General features: G+C 40.7%; 1 long non-coding RNA gene across 1 annotated transcript; it reads right to left on the reverse strand.

The window, feature by feature from the left end:
• Positions 1-15,656: 15,656 nt before the first annotated feature.
• On the reverse strand, positions 15,657-17,216 carry LOC113007326 (uncharacterized). Its single transcript, XR_003269903.2, has 3 exons — positions 17,129-17,216; positions 15,950-16,042; positions 15,657-15,814 (listed from the first exon to the last, which is right to left on the reverse strand). It is a non-coding gene; the product is annotated as an uncharacterized LOC113007326 (long non-coding RNA).
• Positions 17,217-22,044: the final 4,828 nt, after the last annotated feature.

The raw sequence follows: 22,044 nt of genomic DNA on the forward strand, positions 1-22,044 counted from the left end.
TAAAACTTCACTTTTTGATAAAGCTTATAGATCATGCTGGATCAGATGACCCTAAACAAACGTTCAGAGATTAACAACCGATATGGAGTGACTGCCTCTTCTCTCTTCCTCTCCTGTTGCTACTTGAAATCATGAAACTGATCAGCTGATCGACTTTTCTAGTGCGAGTCCCATATCTCTTGTTTGTTTATCGCCCACTTTATGCCAGAAAGAGGAAACCAGCGGATAAACAACAGCAGGATTTAGGATGTTAGCGGGCAGTCCATACGTGGAATATCACATACAGAAGATACAGAAAATATGGATCAGAATCAGCATACTTTATTAATCTCTAAGGAAATTATGTGGGTTACAGTTGCTCCAGTACAGAAACAGACTAGACTATTTAACAATACAATATGTTACAGATTTAAGAAATAGCACAATATACACAAATCACTCAATAATAAATATCAAGGATTGACAGAGGTGATTACAAGTAAATAGAGGATAGCACTGGCCACAGCAGACTCGTAGAAAATCCTGAGCATTGTCCGACAGATGTTGAAGGACCTCAGCCGCTTCAGAAAATGGAGACGACTCTGGCCCTTCCTGTAGAGTGCAGTGGTGTTTTGGGTGAGATGGGTTGCAAATAATATGTAAGTTATAGACCGTTGTAGCAATCGATCATAAACGTCTTACAGTGTAACAGATGTCAAGCTAAAGAGAGAATTCACAAGTTTAAGGGTTTGTAAAGATGAATTGCCACCAAGCGCTGCTAAATTCGTGGGCCCGTAGTCCGTGTCAATCGTCGTAATGAACCAGAGAATTGTTTCATGTCTTTGTGGTTTAGAAGGATTTAAGCTAACTACTGAGAGATGCACATGAGATCAGCGAAAGCATGAGGTTGTGGTGTAAACCTTTGCTGAACAGAGTCAGTGTGTCATGTCATGAGATGCTTGGGTAAATGAAAATGCTAAACTAAATGTAGAGTCAGGCTAAGCTACCTGCGCTAATCCACTTATTAGTCTGTACAGGTATTTTTGGGCTAAAGCCGCACTGTATATTTCCTGGATAATTAGAGGAAGTGTAAATTGCTTGTTCATTCTAATAAGAGCGAATACAGTAGTAATATATTAAAAGGCATTTATTTGAAATGAATCTAGTTTGATAAGAACAGTTAATAAAACTGACAAATAGAAAAAACAGTAGTTGAAAACAGAGTTCATTGTGGTATTCGTCCATACAGTAAAAATGCATTTTTGTGATTTATTCAGTTCATGAAAGTGATGTATGTGGATATAACATTGTATAAATACAGAGAAAGTAATGTCATTGGTTATAATCAGTGTTAGGAAGGTTACTTTTAAAATGTATTCCATTACAGATTACATGCCCCAAAATGTATTCTGTAACGTATTACGTTACTCGATGAGAGTAACGTATTCTGAATACTTTGGATTACTTAATATATTATCATGCTTTTTACGACTACGTGAATGTACTATTGCTATGATTTATTAATGTTACTGAAGGTCTGCGGCTCCGAACCGTAGTAAAGGGACCTCTGGCTGATACGTCGGGTTCGTGTCGGCTCGCAGCTGAAAAATAGCTTTACTTTGTTGTCTGGGTCGACTTTGCTAGCGAGAGACAGAGAGAGGCGTTGAAAGGCTGCTGCAACAGAGCTTATTGTTTTCGGAGGAAAACACGAACACAGTGTACAGTCGAGTCTTAACAGCTTACTCACAGCTGGGCTCGTCAGGCTCTCTTCTTGGCTGCAGTGGTTATTATTATATTTACATGCTTCCAGCTCCTGTTTTTCCTCGGTGACAGCTCGTACTTTTCCTTTTTCTCCCTCCTCGCTCACAGACACATAACAGGTATGGCAGTCCATTCTCCCTGCAACACGGACTACACTGCCTATGATGCTACATTCTTTAGAACTATACCTGTAGCATTCTGCCTGTTAGCTTAGCACAACAACAACAAAAAGGTGCTCTCTCACCTGAGAGCGCGTCACCCTGTAACCATGGCAACCGTAACGCTGCTGCCTGGAACAACAGAATATGTCAAATAAACCCAAACAGTCCTGACCGGCCACAATGTGAAACAGGAAAGTACCGCAGTGTAATCCATTTATTTCAACAATGTAACTGTATTCTGAATACCACCTTTTTAAACGGTAACTGTAACGGAATACAGTTACTTATATTTTGTATTTTAAATACGTAACGGCGGTACATGTACTCCATTACTCCCCAACACTGGTTATAATAGGAACCGTTTCAGCACTACTGGGGGCGATCGTGGCTCAAGAGGTGGGTGTTCGTCTTCACCTACCGCCTACTGATGATGGTCAGAGGGGCCGATGGAGCAATATGGCAGCCTCGCTCCTGTCAGTCTGCCCCAGAGCAGCTGTGGCTACAACTGAAGCTGCCTCCACCAGTGTGTGAATGAATAGTGGAATTGTAAAGCGCTTTGAGGGGTCCTGAAAAGCGCTATATAAATGCAATCCATTATTATTATTATTATTATTATTACTACTACTACTACTGTGGTTTACAGTGCCGTCAGTACGTGATGAGGTAGTGTACAGACCGTGCACGCAGTAGCTCCTGGTAACCTGCCATTTCTCTGTTTTTGCAGTTTCTGCAAAAATACATGTGCTGCACAGGAGATGAGTCAGCCCATCATTTTCTACAGTGTAACATATAGTTTCCAAATATTTTGAAACTACTCAACTCAATTATAGAATATTTTCCAAACATTTTTAAGAACTGTAACTAGTCTTAGTTATTATTAGGGTTATATTTTAGATTCATGGAAGTACAGTTCCTGCAAATCTCAAGAGTCAACATCTCACACAATAAAATGAGATAAAAGCTTTAATAAGATGTTCATGGTAAATCTTCGTCCTCCTGTCAATTATTCTGACTGAACTCAGTCACTTTCACCGGTGCTGCTTCCCTGAAATTTAATTTCATGCAGCTCTCACCATGCACTATCCTTTGGTTACGCTACTGCTATTAGATTTACATTGTTACAGCTTAAATTTGAAATGATTCAAATCTAATAACTCAACTCACATCCTTATAATATTAATGTGACGGGCCTTTCGGGCTTGATCGCATACCACTGCACTGCACAAATTAGACATTGTCTTAACAGACAGCATGCATGTATCATCTTTAGACAGAATGTGAGGTAAATTTTGGAGGTGGGGTGATTCACACAGGCACACTCCCACACAGAGCAGATTTAGAACTAGCTCATGCCTGTAGAGCTCGGACAGACACTGAACAGTCATCAGACTGAATTTTTCACAGTGTGTTTTATGTTGGACTGAATCAGTAATAACTGAGTAGGAGGCTGACAATGCTGTAACTACATGCAAATATGAACACATACCACCTCCTAATCCTGGACGAATTCAACTGGCTCCCATTTGCACATTGCAAATTGTATTAAGATCGTACCTGGACATAAAAACACACAGTGGAACACTATCAGTCATGGACTGGCCTCCCTAGAATCCAGACCCCAACATTAATGGAGCCTTTTATTTCTTTATCTTGGCAGATAAAAAATAAATAAAAAGCAGTCAACATCCAAAAAAGAGCTTTGAAATGTCCTTCAAGAAGCTTGTAGAAAAATTCATGAAGACCACTGGAAGAAATAACAAGTGTGCTACAGACTAGTGATGGGAATTCTGGTTCTTTTTAGAGAGCTGGCTCTTTCGGCTCTTCAGGTTGTTTTGTTGCTTTAATTAATTTATTATTAACAACAATATAAAAATTACGCACGAAAGGAATTACTAATGTAGAAAAAAGTGGTTTTATTTATGTTTATATATAAATATATACGGTGGCCCCTAGAGACAAAGCACGCACACACAGGTGCTCTCTATTTAGTCATTAGCACTCATCAGGCAACGTCTATGTGCAACTGACTGCACTCATACCAAAGGGGGCTGAATAATTACGCACACCCCACTTTGCAGTTATTTATTTGTAAAAAATGTTTGGAATCGTGTTTGATTTTCGTTCCACTTCTCACGTGTGCACCACTTTGTGTTGGTCCTTCACCTGGAATTCCAATAACATTGATTCATGTTTGTGGCTGTAATGTGACAAAATGTGGGAAAGTTCAAGGGGGCCGAATACTTTTGCAAGCCACTGTAGATCACTTAAATTACACAATGGGAAGCATATGTGTATTATGTATTCAAATAATTAAAAAAATGTTCATGTACCTGTTACTACCACACACCAAATCCAGTGTTTTCCTGGCTTGTGTAGCCACGAGGGAACAAAAGCTCAACACTGCGCCCTAGCATCCTGGAGCACTCCTGTTGTGTTTTGTACGTGTTTTGGAGTTTTTACGTGTTTTGAAGTTTGTATGTGCTTTGTCTCTAGGGGCCACCGTAAATATACTTTTATTTATTCACTCCACATAAAATGTAATAAATAAATCATATAATACAAAAATCAACTATTCACATCTCTACTTTTAACTATTTAAATTTTCAGCTTTTTCCTTTTACAAATTTAAAGTGAAACAACACAAAACACTGCAAACCACAACACAATTAAATATAAATTAAAATATGAAAACAAAAAGAAGTTGCATATTCTCTGTCATATGGACCTGCATGAATAAACTTTCTGAATCCTTTATCATCTGCAACTGAAAATAGTTGTGGATGATTACTATACCTTCCTAATGTGACGATGTTGTCCCTGGCTCTCTCTCTCCCTCCCGCTCTGTTCCTGTGCTACTGAGTGTAACTATCGCCCCTCCCCCCTCTGCCCAGCACAAGGCTGGCATGCTGAGTGAAGCGGGAAAAAAGTGCGAGAGAGAGGGTGAGAGAAAGGGGGGGAAAAAACCCCAAAAACCCTCGGCTTCCAATAAGGAGCCGGCTCGCGTCGTTCACGTCAAAGAGCCGTTTTGTTCACGACCGACACATCACTACTACAGACACAAACACTTCTTTAACCTTTGCTTTGACATCTAAGGTCATGAAAGGTCACAAAGATCAACTTTAAAAAATCATGTAGGTGTTACATCAGTGTCCATTCTTCCTACAGGCGCACTGTGTTTAACCATTAGTCCTTCCTATTTAACAACGCGCGAGCATATATAGTGTATGCAGTCTGTGCATCTGATAAAAAGAAGCCAAAAACTTTAAGCACCATGTCTGAAATAGCAGATGCAACATGATGTGTTCCCTCTCGCTGATCAATGACAAACCTGTAAAGACCTAACAAAAAGAGTGGAACAGTATCTCTGCTGTATCAAGCTTCCACCGCCTGAGTCACCCGAGGACTCGTATGGAAGCAGTCGAAGATGGTGCCATCAAGAATGCTACAGGGGAACTTACTTAACTCTGTCATCCAATTCCAGCAAACACATGTGACGACTCTCAGAGGACGGGTTTCATTAGCTGTCGCAGTCACAGTCAGGATAGAAGCAGCCATTAAACTCAAAACTAGTCTGCTGTTTGTTTCTCCAATGACAACAGAAACATCCAGAAAATATGGACCCATTTGCTGCCCTGCAGGACTGAAAGGATGTCAAATAAAAATGTTTCAGTTCTGAGGTATCCATTGTAGCCACTGCATGGGTGTGTTTGAATATGGTTTTTGTTGACATCTATAGTTGTTGGTCCAAAATACTGCTATGCTTTTGGGCTGGATGAAACATGCTCATGTAGCAGCAAAAGAAAAATGCTGCTTTTGCAGCGCTTTTCTTTTTGCAGCATTTTTCTTTTTGCAAGTGTTTTCTGAAGTTGCAATCCGTTTGGCCTCTCAGGGCCACTGTAGAAAGAGGCTATAAAACTTTGTGAAATAAAGCCAGTCGATGTGTTGAGTCAGGGAAGCTCACTTCTGTCCAGTGACAGTAAACCTAGGGTGCGTTGTTTAGGGTATACTGAACCAGTGTTATTGACCTCAGAGTCTGGGGGCCACAGTTACGAACGCTCTATCGCTTTTTCGTTTTCAGGCTCGTATGTTGGACGACCAGCAAGCCCTGATCACATGACCTCAGGGACCTGCTGGGGATGTACGGATGTAAAAGATCTCTGATATAGGTTGGTGCTTGTCCATGTAGAGCCCTGAATGTCAAAGTCAAAATCTTGAAGTGGATTCTGAATTTTATGGGGAGCCAGTGCAACTGGATCAGCAGAGTTATAACGTGAGAGTATTTACAAGACTTCGTCAGAAGCTTTGCGGCAGCATTCTGAACAATGCTGACCTCTACATCGGAGAGACCAAACAGCCACTTCACAAGCGCATCGCACAACATAGAAGAGCCACCTCCACAGGACAAGACTCAGCAGTCCATCAGCATCTAAGGTCAAAGGTCACTCTTTCGAGGATGCCATTGTTCACATTTTGGACAGAGAGGACAGAGGGTTTGAAAGAGGAGTGAAAGAAGCATCTATGTCCACTGTGAGCGACCATCTTTGAACAGAGGCGGGGTTTACGACACCAACTGTCTGCCATCTATAATCCAGTTTTGAGATCCTTCCCAGACGCCTTAACGCCCACTCACATCCTGGGCCATCTGACCTCAGGAATTCGCATGATAAGGTGGGGCCAGGTTTCACAATGAACACACCCGAAACTCTGGCTGATTGGGACCCACGCCCAGTTTCACACCTTGGCTCAGGCGATTAGAGGATCATCAGGGGTCCTTTTGTCCCTCTGTGGGGGGAAACTCCCACTAGGTTTATATCTGGGACTCTCCACCATTTGACCTTAGAACTGAAGAAGCTTCTCGGATGAGAGGTGAAACGTCTTCAAGCAACTTAAAGAAGTCCAGACGCTTTTCTTTCCAAGCTCCTCAGACTACGATGACCTGGATGACTGAGAACCTTCACAGAAATTCTGAACAATGTCATTGAAACTTTCTTTGAATTAACTCTACCATGGATGGCTCATGCACTGAGTGAAACAACACATACAATGTGAGAATGTAATCAAAATGTTCCTTGTAATTAAAGGGAAAGTGTGATTTTTAGGACACACTCAAGCATAACATTAGCTGGAATAATGTTCAATTATTACCAGCTGTTGTTCTTTAGCTGGCTCGCTGTCACCGGTCTGAAGACAGGAGTCGCATGTCTGGTCCGCTGTCGGTGAGTAAGCATGTTTATGCACATTTTGTGTGTTAGAGCCCTCAGTTTATTTCAGGAGATGCACCACGAGGTGAGGAGGAAGAAGATGAGAAGGAATGAATACATAATGAGAAAAAGATGATGAAAATATATACGTACAATCACAATGGTCACATTTGAAATAACTATTTTTGATCTTTAAATTAAAAATGATTTATAAAGCATGCTACATGACCAGCAGTGTTGGCTTTAGAGATGGCATGACACCACTTGTTTATGTCCAATACCAATATCAATATCATAAATTTGGATATCTGCTGATACCGATATGAATATGCAGGCAGAAATCAGCAAACTGCCGCATTTGATTCCCAAAGAGCTATGAGCTGAAAATGTGACATGTCTTAGCATGGTGTGCCGTGTATCCTTTAAAAAAAAAGACAACATGGGTCCAAAGACCAAAGACTCCGTCTCAAGATTAACCGGACATGAAAGTCTTGTTATTAAGAAAGACAAAGTAATATAGCAAAAACCGGACATAGGAAATGTGAAACGCACTCAGCACATCAATTGATCCCTTTATTTGTCACTTTAGGCTCATGAAACTGCAATAAACGGTAAAACTTACCAAATATGCATCTGCACAGCGCTGTGTCTTTAAATACCCTTTTTTGCTTTGTCTGGTCCTTGCCCCCCCACGTGTCTCATGTCTTAAATGTGTATGCAAGTGCTTGTGTGTTTACTTCATGCAATTGATGATAGAAACATGTCATTTAGTTTTCCCTAAAGCCTGATTTTCAAGTCATACAAAGAATACACCAAAGTATTTGCAGTACAAAGTATTTCTATTCCCTTTTGTTGGATATTCATTTGTTAGTTCTTGTAACTGCTAAAAGTGTTTACTAGTTTTTGCCTGTCAGATATATTTGTTATACCATGTAAACTGTGTAATTCCAAGATTTTCAAACTTGCCTTGTAATAGTGGCCTCACAGAGTCTCTGGAATCTACAGAAAAATCGCAACAAGATGACATTCAGGAGTATAAACTGGTGTTTTGAAGATAAGAGTACAAGAGAGGCATTGTGATTCAGCGTTAAAACTATTTTAAAAGCATACCATCTATAGGGAAGACATCGACATCAGACTCTGCATGCTGGGGAGATCGCAAAGCTGTGTCGGTTTGTGTGTTGTGCCGGAGTGGCGAAAGCTGGGCGGGGCATTATGGTGCCTGCTGTCAGTGGGCTGGGGGGCAGACTGTGGAGTGGTGAGGGCTGTTTAGAAAAAGATAATTTATTGAAAGAATACAGACTAGTGATGGTAAATTTGATTCTTTTTACCGAATCGAGTGTTAATGAGTCACTCACCAAAGTGAATCGGATTTTTTGAGTCATTTGATTCACTGAGTCAGTCGACCAGAGAGTGCAAAAATTTTACATTTTCACTCAAACTTAATTTGTTTCCCTTTTCATGTAAATCCCACTGCTAAGATGAATGATTAAAAACAACAACAAACTATTTTATAGAGAAAAAAGAGCAAAAACATTTCTAAAATTAAGCAACTTCCTATCAAAATTGCTTAATAAACATTTATTTTGTTTATTTGTATTTTATTAGTATTTTCCTTAAGTGTGTCAAATATATATTTTCTCATCTAATTATATGTCCACTGCGCTGTGAGCCAGGGGGCGGTAATGCGCCTTAACATTGGTGGCCAACCAAGAAGAAGAAGAAGCTGTGAGCCAGGAGGGAGTGAGTGAGTGATGTTAGCATGTTAGCAGCGCGATGCTACTCTGAACCGAGGAGCTATTTTCTTGATGTGAGCTTCTACTCAGGGTTTTTTCTTCCAGTTCAGAGCAGAAATGCTTTTGTTACGAAACTGGTTGTTGTTTTCCCCCCACAATATTAATTATAAGCTAGATATATTTCTACTAATGGAATTAGTTTGCTAACAGCAACAGGGATGAGTCAGTGAGTCAGTTGGGCTTGTGAATCATTATTCACGAGTCAGTAAAGTGATTCTCGAGTATTGAACGATTCGTTCACGAATCGAACATCACTAATACAGACAACTTGTCAAAAAAGTTTCCTTGTGTCAGACACAGATATGTACAAAGACACTGGACAGTATTTTATTACCTGGTATTTTCACTCGAGGGGCCTTTTTTGTAGGCTGCTCATCCTCGGAGTCCATATATGTGTACAGGGGATTTGGCCTAAAGAAAAGAAATTAAAAACGGTCTTAAGTAATTGTAAATGTGCTTTTGGCATATTTTTTCCTAAAGTCTGCAAAGCAACTGGGCTCTCAATATCCTGTTTAAATGTCTCTCCTTAACAATGGTTCGTTGCAGTGCCAGGTTTTTCAAAATGCATTTGTAGCTCATTCCCAGCCTAAAATTGTCAGGGATCTGGGTCTGAGTGACCTAGAGTCCCTGAACAGTTGTGGACTTATTATATTATATGTGTGTGTTCTGCACTGCTGCTGTTCCTGCGTTCCATGTTTGTGTATTGGCAGGTGTGTGTGTGTGTGTGTGTGTGTGTGTGGACGCGGTCGTGAGGCACCTTCAGGCCTGGTGGGTGTGGCCCTGCCAGCTGACCGGTCACACCCAAGGATCCTCACACACACCTGGCGCCGATCAAGCCTCGTCGGAGGAGCTACAAAGCAGTGTGGCTGAGAGCTCCTCGACGCTGGATCGTTGAGCGAGTACCCGTCAGTGTTCCCAGCAAAATCAGTGAGTGCGAGTCTGTCGCTTTGTAGTTGTGTGTTAACGGCTTCCTCTGTGGATTTTCCAGCAGGAGTGCGGGAACGGAAGAGCAGCGAGCACAACTTTCACGGGAGCGGAGACACAGCACGGGAGTTGGAAACTCACGGGGATTTATTGTGTATTGTTTACTTCACTGTAAATAAACGCACTGCATTAATCGCACAGAGTTCTGCATTTTGGGTCCTCCTTCCCCACACGCCCACGGTCTGCCGACCATGACAAAAATAAAACTCAATCATACTGGCTCTGTCCACGGTGTATTGGTTTAGCCTACTCTTATGCTTATGTCTCTACGCAGCTGTCCAGGAATTGTATCAACATGATGTGCGCACGTTATCTATTTCGTTGCCACAAATGCCTTATTTGTTACCACATTATACCCAATTCGTGCCCACAAATTAGCATTGCGTGCGCACGTTATACCTATTTCGTGCCCTCGAAATAGTATTTCGTGGCCACAATTTATTTATTTTTTGGACCATGTCATCAGAGGGGCTCCGTAAATGTCAGCTAGACCGATATTAAAATTTATGATATTGTAAAAGTAACTAAAATGGCGCCTGAAGCCTGTTGTGGCGTGAGCTCTGTGTCTGCTCTAGAAACTCAGAAATTCAGTAGATCTGAGCCGTACATTAAATACTCACATCAGCCTGTACTTTGAATTCTGTAAGAGCTGTATAAAACACAGCCATGCATAAGTGTTTTGAATGAATAGAAATGTGACACATGAGAAAGTGTGTCTGTGACTGTTCCTGTGTAACTTATTTTCGGACTAGTTAACAACTAGTTAACGGTCATTTGATGTTACCAAGATAATGTCCTTTTGTAATATAGTTACATTTTCTTTGTATATTTCATTTATCCACCATCATACATTAAGCCAAGAAGAGGTCGTTATAATAACAGGAGGTATAAAAGCCGGGCCAAAGTTCAGCACGTGGTTAAAGTTTGTAATCCAGCCGGGGTGTAAATATCACTCAGCAGCCAGTCGTAGAGCTGAAGCATCAACACATAAATCTACCCGGCTTAAATCACAAGAGCACCTCTGACCGAAAAGCTGTAGATTTTTCTTGTTTGCACAAATTAATTCAGATTCACATTAATTGTGTTCACAGCTCCAACAAAATGAGGAAGAGGAGGGAGAAACACAATTAGATTGAATCACAATTGGATGGAAGGCGAGGACAAGGAGAAGGAAGCTTAGGATGAGGAGGAAGAGAAGCAGCAGGAGCATCTTTAGGGATCTCTGTGATGTCATTGAGGTTTGTTTCATTAATATGGTCCTCTCACAAAGAAACATGACTTGTTTTAGTTCACTTACTTTCTGTATTAAATAGTGATGTGCAAAATGTTGTGGAAAACCACAGAGCAGACACGTATACGGCATCTGCAGGTAAATGAACATCAAATCTCTCAGACTGAAATCTGTATTATACTTTTAGTCTTAAGAACATATGTTGTATATCTATCACCCTTATGATAAAACCAATGTCAGCCATTGGTTTATGGACTTTGTATTTTGAAGCCTCAACATTTGCTTTATTGCTATGTTGGTTTTTGTGAGCCTTTTGGGACCATATTAGGACGAGGGATCAGAATCTGGAGTCGTGCACACTACTGTTTCATTTAGTGTGTATCCATAAGATTCGTACAGCAGATCCAAGTTGTGCCTTGAAAACAGGAACGTTGTCTGCATAGAGGAGAACTGTAATAGCAGTAGAGCTGGGCGATAGAACGATAACGATATGTATCGCGATATAACTTTTACTCGATAGAGAAATTAAGCTATCGCGATAGACCTCGCCGCTCTTGTCCTCTTAAAAAAAAAAAAAAAAGGTCAGCCAATCCAAATTAAGCAGCGCAGAGCCAAACCAATCACAGCCGCAGCGTCACGTCGCGTGACTTGTTACGTACAGCACAAGTGCCAAGCCGCACGTGTGTTTGTTTGGGAAGCAGCCAGCGGGTAATGGAGGAAATGAGTGTGCCGACTAGAAAAATCAACCGAGCGTGACCGAAGAGAAAACAGATGATGGTTCCAACGCCGGAGAGATTGTCGAACGGAAGAGCCATAGAAGTTCCGTAGTGTGAAGGTATTTCGGCTATTTCAAGTAGAGATGGCACGATACCACTTTTTTATGTCCGATACCGATACCGATATCATAAATTTGGATATCTGCCGATACCGATATGAATCCGATATAGTGTTTTTTAATCAACAAAACTGTTTTTTTAAATATCTTGCTGCATTTTGCAAGTCTGCAAGTTCATACTCAAGTTTAAAACAACAACTACACTAAAGCTATTCTGTTATACCTGTATACAAAAAAAATATTTCATAGTTCAGCAATACTGATCAATCTAATAAACTTAGACCTACACCATCCTCCCTATTCTGGTATTTTAAAGAGTACTTAGCAGAAATATTAAGCAACCTAACTAATAGGGTTCCAACTCCCAGCAACAACAAAAATAAATAAATAAAAAATAGGGAACCACCCCTCACGCGCCACCTCATGATGCTTAATCGACGTAATCAACCTTAATTTGATGCAGTGTGAAAAAAAATGCACAGAAATCAATTATTTTTCAAGAAATATTAAATAGATTCAACATCTTTCTTCAACAAAATTGCAGACTGCACAGATGGTACCTTCCCAAAGGAAAAAGTACTATAGCTTACTAGGGTATATATATTAGACTTAATAGTCACTATATACAGTAATTGACTTCTATTCATTTTACATCAAATTAAAACTTTGTGTGTCAGATAATTATTTATTAAAAGCTAGACATTTTAAATGAGAATAAGAAAGAAAAGTATGTCTTTGTGCCCCCTTTTCCCAGTTAATGCCCTATCGGCCCCCCTGGCTAAACTTTGCTAGATCCGCCCCTGCACAGTTACCAGCGTCAGCTACGTAGAAAAAGATCCTGGTGTAGAAAGTAATATTAAATAAATTCTAACAACAGCTGATCAAGCTTAAACGTGCTGCTGTTGTTCAGCCGCTGGTTTCCTCTTTCTGGTGCAAAGTGGGCCAAAAACAAACCAGAGAGACGGACTCGCGACAGAAAAGCCGATCAGCTGATCGTTAAGCAGTTTCATGATTGAAGTAGCAGCCGGAGAGCAAGAGGCAGTCGCTTGTTAAGCTTAACGCAGGAATGCTTTACAAACATTCAGAGATGGACTTACACACTTGCTTTACTTCTCTCGGGGATAACTTTGTCGGAGATGAAATGCCAGGTTGCTAGCGAAGCTCCAAATGCTATCCAGACCACAGGTCCCGCATGCCACAGCCGCTCTATCACGTGATGCATACTGCTCCGACATGCTAACGTTCTGAGGTGAGTTACGGCGTGTTGCAAGTTTTGTGAGGTGCTTTCGTGATATTTAATGGATCGGATTACATTTTTTATTTTTCTCCGATATCCGATCCAGTCATTTAGGTCAGTATCGGACCGATACCGATACGTAATATCGGATCGGTCCATCTCTAATTTCAAGTCTGACAAAAACAGAGTAGCGTGCACTGTAAATTGTGCCGAAAGCAAGTCTGGAAATACAATAAACTGGTGCATGCGTCACACTGTGCGCCACGTTATTATTTCGGTGAAATGAATTTCTACAATACTGTTAATTCTACTCTCTGCAGTGTTTAAATGCTTACATATACACACAGTTACTGTCCCTCCACACATACGACTCGGTTCTGCTTCTATGCCCCAGCTTTGTTTACTTTTTCCACCGAGGCTTCTAGACTTCTGATTGGCCAACATTTCTGCACGGTTAGGAATCTAGCGCCACCTGCTGCTTTGGCATGTTCATAGCAGCGTTTTCCTTCATTTCTGCCTTTATGTGTGGACGGGATTATTTTTAAAACGAAAACGGAAAATCTCCGTTTTCAAAAATACCCGTGTACGTGTGGACGTAGCCTCAGTCTCTGACTGGAAGCGCTAATTCGTCATTCGGCTTTTGTCAGACTAAAGTAACTGTTAAAACTGTTTGAAAAGCTCAGCTATACAACAAGGAGAGATTGAGAATTTCCTTTTAGTTCTCAGTTTATTTGATATTGACAAAAGTTAGTCAGTTTTGTCTGTTCTTCTGTAAAACAAACTAAGATTTATTTTTAGAATTAATACTTTGTTTCTAAGTGGAATTGACAGTTTAGTCAATTGACTCCCTTTCATACTCCCGCACCAGTTGAAGGGTGTTCCTCCCAAAATGTACGGCAATATGTCTGTGAAGGTTCTCAGTCATCCAGGTCATCGTTGTCTAAGGAGCTTGGAAAGAAAAGCGTCTGGACTTCTTTAAGTTACTTGAAGACGTTTCACCTCTCATCCAAGAAGCTTCTTCAGTTCTAAGGTCAAATGGTGGAGAGTCCCAGATATAAACCTAGTGGGAGTTTCCCCCCACAGAGGGACAAAAGGACCCCCTGATGATCCTCTAATCGCCTGAGCCAAGGTGGGAAACTGGGGGTGGGTCCCAATCAGCCAGAGTTTCGGGTGTGTTCATTGTGAAACCTGGCCCCACCTTATCATGTGAATTCCTGAGGTCAGATGGCCCAGGATGTGAGTGGGCGTTAAGGCGTCTGGGGAGGGAACTCAAAACTGGATTATACACTCTAAGAAATAAAATGTTGCATTTACTCCACCCAGTTATGTCAACCGGTTCCACATAACTGGGTTAGTGAAATATAAAATGTATGATACACTTAATTTGAACAACAAATTTTAAGTACATCTGTCAAGCTTTGGCTAATTAAATGCAAATCACAAGAATGGTGTTGTATTAACTAAATATCATAATGTTGATCTAACTAACATGTTGACTTAAATTGACAACACTAAATAAAATCTACTCAACCAAAACAAGCCCTACTTACTCTATAAAATAAGATGTTGCATTTACTCCACCCAGTTATGTCAACCGGTTCCACACAACTGGGTTAGTGAAATCTAAAATGTATGACACATTTAATTTGAACAACAAATTTTAAGTACATCTGATAAATTGACTAACCCTAAACGAGCTCTACTGAAACTATAGGATTAAATTACTTACTCTATTTAAAGTAAATTGAATAAATCAAACACAATTTTATTCAGTTAACCCAACTTTAATAACACTTGGTGTAAAATGTGCTGAAGCAAACTTTGAGCTGTTCAAAATTCTAGATCAATGCCTTTTTCCTAAACAAAAATATCTTCACATATATGCAAGTGCATATTAAGTACAGGAAGACATAATGCAGAATGTTAAAATCAAGTTATTAAAACTGGAAAGTGTTGTGATTCCAACATTTTTAACATTAACATGACTTAATTTAAACTTGCTTCAGGTACAATGGAAAACTCACAATACAGTCCTATAAACAACAAGTAGAAATGACTTTAGTGGCATTTTTGTCCATATTTAAAAAACCTTTTTTTTCCCCAAAACTTAAAATGAAGTCCAAACTTAGGAGCAGTCTTGTTCAATGTAGCTGGATGGTGGTAAAAGTTCAACATGAACAAAGCATGCCAAAAAGTATGAGGCCTTGCAGAAGTTCTTGCGGAATTCAAACTGAACAGTTTATAAAGTGCAAGGAGATGGGTTTGAGAATCTTGTAACCAGTTCAGTGTCCTCTATAGTTCAGTGCAGGCTGTTTCACTCAAGCAGTTTGTTTTTCAGAACTTGCACATTCATGGATAGGTTGTTCCCATCCAACTCCATCAGCACCTTCTGAAGAAATTCAAATATGTATTTCAGGTGCTTTGGGTACCTCAGATTTAGACTGTAGATTAGTCCAAGCAGGAGGGCACACCCCTTTGCCACATCACTAAGAGCTTTCAGCACAGTGTATCCTTCTATGATGACACCAATGTCCTCAGGTGTATCTGCAGAGTCTGCTCCTTCATGTCTGACAACACAGACTCCTAAAGTCAGCTGCTCCGTTTCTCTTCTTGCACTAAGATCCACATCCTTAAAATGAAAACAAAGGGGGGAAAAAGTTACTTGCATATAGATACATATGAACAAATGAACCCACCTTCAATTTACTAACCCAAATTAAAAAAACCAAACAAACAAACTGATCTTTCCCCTTTTCTAACTTACCAAGAATTCCTTGAACAGGTCATCTGGCTTTTTATTTAAGTAGACACAGATAGTTTTTAGGACGCATTCCCGTCGAACATCAATGCTGATATTCTGGTGGAGATAAGAACTCAATGTGAGACAAGATTTTGGTTCTTTTCCACCTCTTCCCAAACCAAAGTCAAAAATATTAACAGATGAGTGATTAGCGATGAGTAATTAAACAATGTTTGACAACTCACATTAGTGACATTCAGTGAGGTTAATGATTGGTTAGGCACTGATTCTTCTGAGTCAGATCAACAAATATATGAACACAAAACTAGAAGCTTTTCATTTTTGACAATACATGAAAGCTTTCACTTTTGCTTTAATCAATTCTAGACTGTTCAACAATATAATTATTAATTGTACCCCTAAAAATGTTAAAATGAAATAGAAGATTAGAACTCGGCAATATGGATTCAAAATCCTATCACAATATTTTCTGGTATTTATTACGATAACAAGAGTTACAATAAAAGATAACAGTAACCACAATCACATCTGAGCCACTTTTGTTGCATCTACTGACAGACAGAACTAGCTGACCAACATAAAATGAAGGGGGAACACACAAATTGTCACTTTGATAATCAATGAAACTGATACAAGGAGTTAAATGCATTACATATAGCTGTATTACACATAATGCTGCATTTTAATGACACAAGATAAATGCATGTCTTACACTTTAATCACTGATATTAACACTAAACCAGATATCAACACGGGGTAGAATTCCTTCAAACAATGTAGCAACTTATTTGATGCATGTTTCTAAAATACACTATACATATATTTCATTCTTCAAACGGATCGGATCGCTGGCGCTCCTGGTGCTCATTACTGACACCAGGGAGCATGCGCGGTAGATGTTGGGAGTAATTTTAAAGCTGCAGTTCTTAGTAGGCAAGTTGCAGCTTAACATGAATCGTAAAACATTTTGGGAAATTACACCGAAGTGGGCCCAATAATATTTGTTAAATGCCTGACTAATAACACCTGTGAGAGGCATACAAGCTAGAATGCTAAAAAAAAAAAATTACCAGACATCATTTGTTTTAAAATAAAACATACAGAAGTACTCCCGAAAATGTCGGATGTTTATCATTTAGTACACATTAACCAAATATGTCATCCTTAAATGGTTGTACTTACCAAATAATCCTCAAATGGCAATGGATTTTATCCAGGCTTCTGAGCATGATGCAAGTTTCGTTTGAAAATGGCAGTTGTTCAAACTTCCACACTGCACATGTGCAAACTGAGAAGTACGGAGAGCCTGTTAGGACAATCCTCTTCAAATTAAAGTGCTGTTCATTTTAAATGAACTTTTTACGTTGAATTTAATGTACTGCATTTTGTTGTATTGAAATATTGTGTTATTAATTAAAATCAAAACAATATCCTTGTGTTTAGAGTTAAAAATCAATTGTGACATTAATTTTAACATAAAACGTTTACATAATGCTAGCAACATCAATGTATCATTTCTTAGAGTGTAGATGGCAGAGAGTTGGTGTCGTAAACCCCGCCTCTGTTCAAAGATGGTCGCTCACAGTGGACATAGATGCTTCTTTCACTCCTCTTTCAAACCATCTGTCCTCTCTGTCCAAAATGTGAACATTGGCATCCTCGAAAGAGTGACCTTTGACCTTTAGATGCAGATGGACTGCTGAGTCTTGTCCTGTGGAGGTGGCTCTTCTGTGTTGTGCCATGCGCTTGTGAAGTGGCTGTTTGGTCTCTCCAATGTAGAGGTCTGAGCATTCCTCGCTGCACTGTACAGCATACACCACATTGTTATGTCTGTGTTTTGGCGTTTTGTCTTTCGGGTGAACCAGTTTCTGTCTGAGCGTGTTGCTGGGTCTGAAATACACTGGGATGTCATGCTTGGAGAAAACTCTCCTGAGTTTCTCTGATACGCCGGCTACATAGGGGATGACAATGTTGTTGCGTCTGTCCTTCTTATCCTCCCTCGCTGGTGTCTGGTCTTCTTTTCTGTGCCTCTTTGCTGACTTTAAGAACGCCCATTTAGGATAGCCGCACGTTATGAGTGCTTCCTTTACATGTGTGTGTTCCTTCTTTTTCCCTTCAGGCTTAGAGGGAACATGTTCTGCCCGGTGGTGTAGGGTCCTGATTACTCCAAGTTTGTGTTCCAGAGGGTGATGGGAGTCAAAGAGGAGGTACTGGTCCGTGTGTGTGGGCTTCCGGTAAACTTCGATGTTGAGGTTGCCGTTCTCTTCAATGTGCACAGCGCAGTCCAGGAAAGGCAGACAGTTGTCCTTTGTGTCTTCCCTGGTGAACTTGATGTTCTTATCCACAGCGTTGATGTGCGCAGTGAAGGATTCCACTTGTTGTGTCTTGATTTTGACCCAGGTGTCGTCCACATATCTGTACCAGTGGCTGGGTACTCTTCCTTTGAAAGAGCCAAGAGCCTTCCTTTCCACTTCCTCCATGTAAAGGTTGCTACAATAGGTGACACGGGGGAGCCCATGGCACAGCCATGTTTTTGTCTGTAAAAGCCTTCGTTGTACTTGAAATATGTAGTGGTGAGGCAGAGGTCTAACAGTGTGCAGGTCTGATCGGGTGTGAAGTTGGTCCTGTCCTCCAAGGAGCTGTCTTCTTGTAGTCGTTTTCTGACAGTCTCCACGGCCTCCGTGGTGGGTATGCAAGTGAAGAGAGAGACTACATCAAAGGACACCATGGTTTCATCTGGATCCAGGGTAAGTTTCTGGACCTTGTCGGTGAAGTCGGTGGAGTTCTTGATGTGGTGTGGGGTGTTCCCCACGAGAGGAGCAAGGATGGTAGCAAGGTGTTTAGCAATGTTATAAGTGGCTGAGTTTATGCTACTGACTATGGGTCTGAGTGGGACAGCTTCCTTGTGGATCTTAGGAAGTCCACAGATGCAGGGTATGGCATCCCCTGGGTAAAGGCGGTGATATGTAAGGCGGTCAATGATTTTGTCCTTTTCAAAGTCTTGAAGGCAAGCTATAACTTTCTTTTTGTAGCTGCTTGTGGGGTCTCGCTTTAGGGCTTCGTAGGTATTGTTGTCACTGAGGAGAGTAGTGATCTTTGTATGGTAATCTGTAGTGTTTAGGACCACGGTGCATCTTCCCTTATCAGCTGGTAAAACAGTGATGTTGCGGTCTTTGCTCAAGGAAGCGACGGCCTTCTTTTCTTGTATTGTGAGGTTGGATGGAGGGAAAAGCGTCTGGACTTAAAGAAGTCCAGACCCTTTTCTTTGCAAGCTCCTTTGACTCTCATGTTCCTTAAGTACATCTACCCTGTTGAACTTATTATGGGAAATAAATATTTAGATAAAAACAAGCTGCTGATTATTTCACATTTTACTTGTGAGCAACGGCACATTTAAATCTTACAAATATAGTTATTTGGCTTATATCGTGATAGATATCGTTATCGCCTGAAATGAAAAAAACATATCGTGATATGAAAAAATCTCATATCGCCCAGCTCTAAATAGCAGGCTTGTATATAGTGAGGCTTTGTGCTCACATTTGCTGCAAACACTCGTTTTAATTCTGTCACCCTGTTTTGATGCAGAATTCACTTGAAATCAAGAACTGGACTTGTTTTTTATGTGTTCTTGTGAATTGATTGTGTGTCGCATAATTTGATTTGACTTTCTGCGAGGCAACAGTCGTCCGCCGGCCAAAGAATCTGCACCTCCTGGTTCACATGCAATTTGTGTTTGTGTGTTCAGAGGCGGCGGCGAGTGGGGAGACCTCGGCTCATCCAGCTGGAGAGCCTGACCAGGAGGAGTCGAACTTTAACTCGGCTCTTCCAGGGCACCCTGCAGACTCGGCTGCTGGCATCGACGAGGGAGTGCGGCCGCCGCTGGGATGACGTGAATGCTAAACTGGAGTCCATCACAGGTCGACTGCAGGTATGCGAGTCAGACCTTCTGAGGAGGGTTTCTCTTTTCTCTCTCTCTCAGCTCCTTGTCTCAGAGTGGGAGGGATTTGAAGCACAAAGGGAGGAGCTTGTCGTTTGGTTGGCTGATATGGATGTTCGCCTGAGTGAGGTAGAGTTGGATGTCTCGAGACCAAAAACTACACACAATATTCGGAGCGCATAGCGCACAGTCATAAATTCCCCCTAATTTTGGTATGATCCGAGCTCAGGCACTGGGCGACTGAGCACAGCACTTACGCATGTGAGCGAGGGGGGAGAAGCTGCTGCCTGCGAGTTTGCTGTAGGAGAAGCGCAGCCAGGCAGAGGAGAGCTTAAGTTCGACCAGGTACCAAAGCAAATCATTCGTACTGTACAAATAATGTAAATATGACGGTGCATCACAAAAGATTGATATCAAACTGATCATTTGACCCATATTACGTTACTTGCTCTTCCAGATGGCGAAATGAAAAGCCGAACAACAACACTGCTGTTTCTTTAAAGAGTCTTTGCTCACATGTGTGTTTATTTCATATTTTCAGTTGTTTCCTTCCACGGCTAAATAAACTCTCTAAACTGGTTTCAGTTATGTCACGACTGGGGCAGCAGCCGTGTGATGAATAAATGAGGACCCAAGATGCAGACGGTGATGGAGATGCGAGTGGAGGTTTATTTACAGTGAAAATAACAGAAGTGAGGACAGGACTGAACATAAACCTAAACTGCGTGAAACTAACAAACAAACCTGGAACATAAGGTCAGCGGGAGAAACTCAGAGATGGCAGATGAGGACGGCAGAACAGGGAGACGTAGAGAAACATAGGGAATGAACACAGACGACGCGACGAGGTGCACAGGCAGACACGCAGTGTAAATACACACACCAGGTAATTAGGAAATGGCAGACAGGCGGGGACACAGCTGGAACTAATGGACATAATGAGACAAACCTACAAAGTAAAACAGGAAACACACAGACTGTTTTACACAACCAACTGGGGGCACGAACAGAACACAGAGGGGAGGCACAGGCAGGGATGATAGAAACACACAACTCAAACCCTAAGAACAAATACAAAATCAGAATAAACTAGAAAAATTATAATAATAAACTTAAAGCGCTGGGTCACCGACCCAGGACCATGACAAGTTATGTACAGATGAACACAGCAATGGACATAAGGAGCTTGTTTCAAAGAAAAAACTCTGGTAGATGTTATTTTATATATTATGCTTTGTATGTTGTTCAGTATGCAAAACAAGATGAATTTCTATACACAGCAGTATATTCACAGCTGAAACCAGATATTTACACTTTAGGGAGAAAACATAAAAACATTTTTTTTTACTGTACAACATCAATTTAGAGTAAACTTGTTTTGTTTTGGATAAATAAATATTGAAATATCTTTTGACTTAGTTAAATGTCAGAATAAAGAGAGACAGAGCTTCTATTTTTATCACTTTCATCAAATGTTTTAAGTTTATTGTTAATTAATAAGAAAACTCCAGATGATTCCATTCTGAGCTGAAGAAGCTTCTGATTGGTTAGTAGAGTCCATGTGAGTAAATTGGTGGCACACCAGTGGATGCATATAAGGCAAAACACAGAGCCTGTTTCTTTAACATGGTCCCATGTTAAAGAATGGGACCATCAAGAGATGTCAACCAAAACACCAGGAGAAGAACTGTGGAGCTCCATAAGTGTGGCTCAGTTTGAACACAATTTGGTGCCATTTACAATTAAGAAATACAGACAGTTTCTCTCTTTACTCTTAAAGTTAACAAATATGTTTTTATATTTATCAACCTAAAAAATAAACATTTAGTCTGATTTGATGTTACAGAGAGGGAGAGAGACCTTTGACCTTTGACACACCTTTATTATATCAATGCCTCAACTTACAACCATAACCAAAAATGAATGCCAAATCAACATATGAACGACCCTCCCCTCCCACACCAACCCCACCCAAATACAATAAACACACGAAAAAAGAAAACAAAACCAGAAGACAAAAATTAAAAAATTAATCAAGCCAACCTTCCTACGCTGCGCTGCAGAGTACCTCGGACCCAGGATAAAGAGACCCTCCTCCAAAACAAGGCCAGCAAGCCACTGCTGCAGCAATGAAAAAAGGCCAGCTAGCCTGGAACAG

Source organism: Astatotilapia calliptera, chromosome 16, assembly GCF_964374335.1.
Source record: "Astatotilapia calliptera chromosome 16, fAstCal68.1, whole genome shotgun sequence".
In the NCBI taxonomy this organism is placed as follows: Eukaryota; Metazoa; Chordata; class Actinopteri; order Cichliformes; family Cichlidae; genus Astatotilapia; species Astatotilapia calliptera.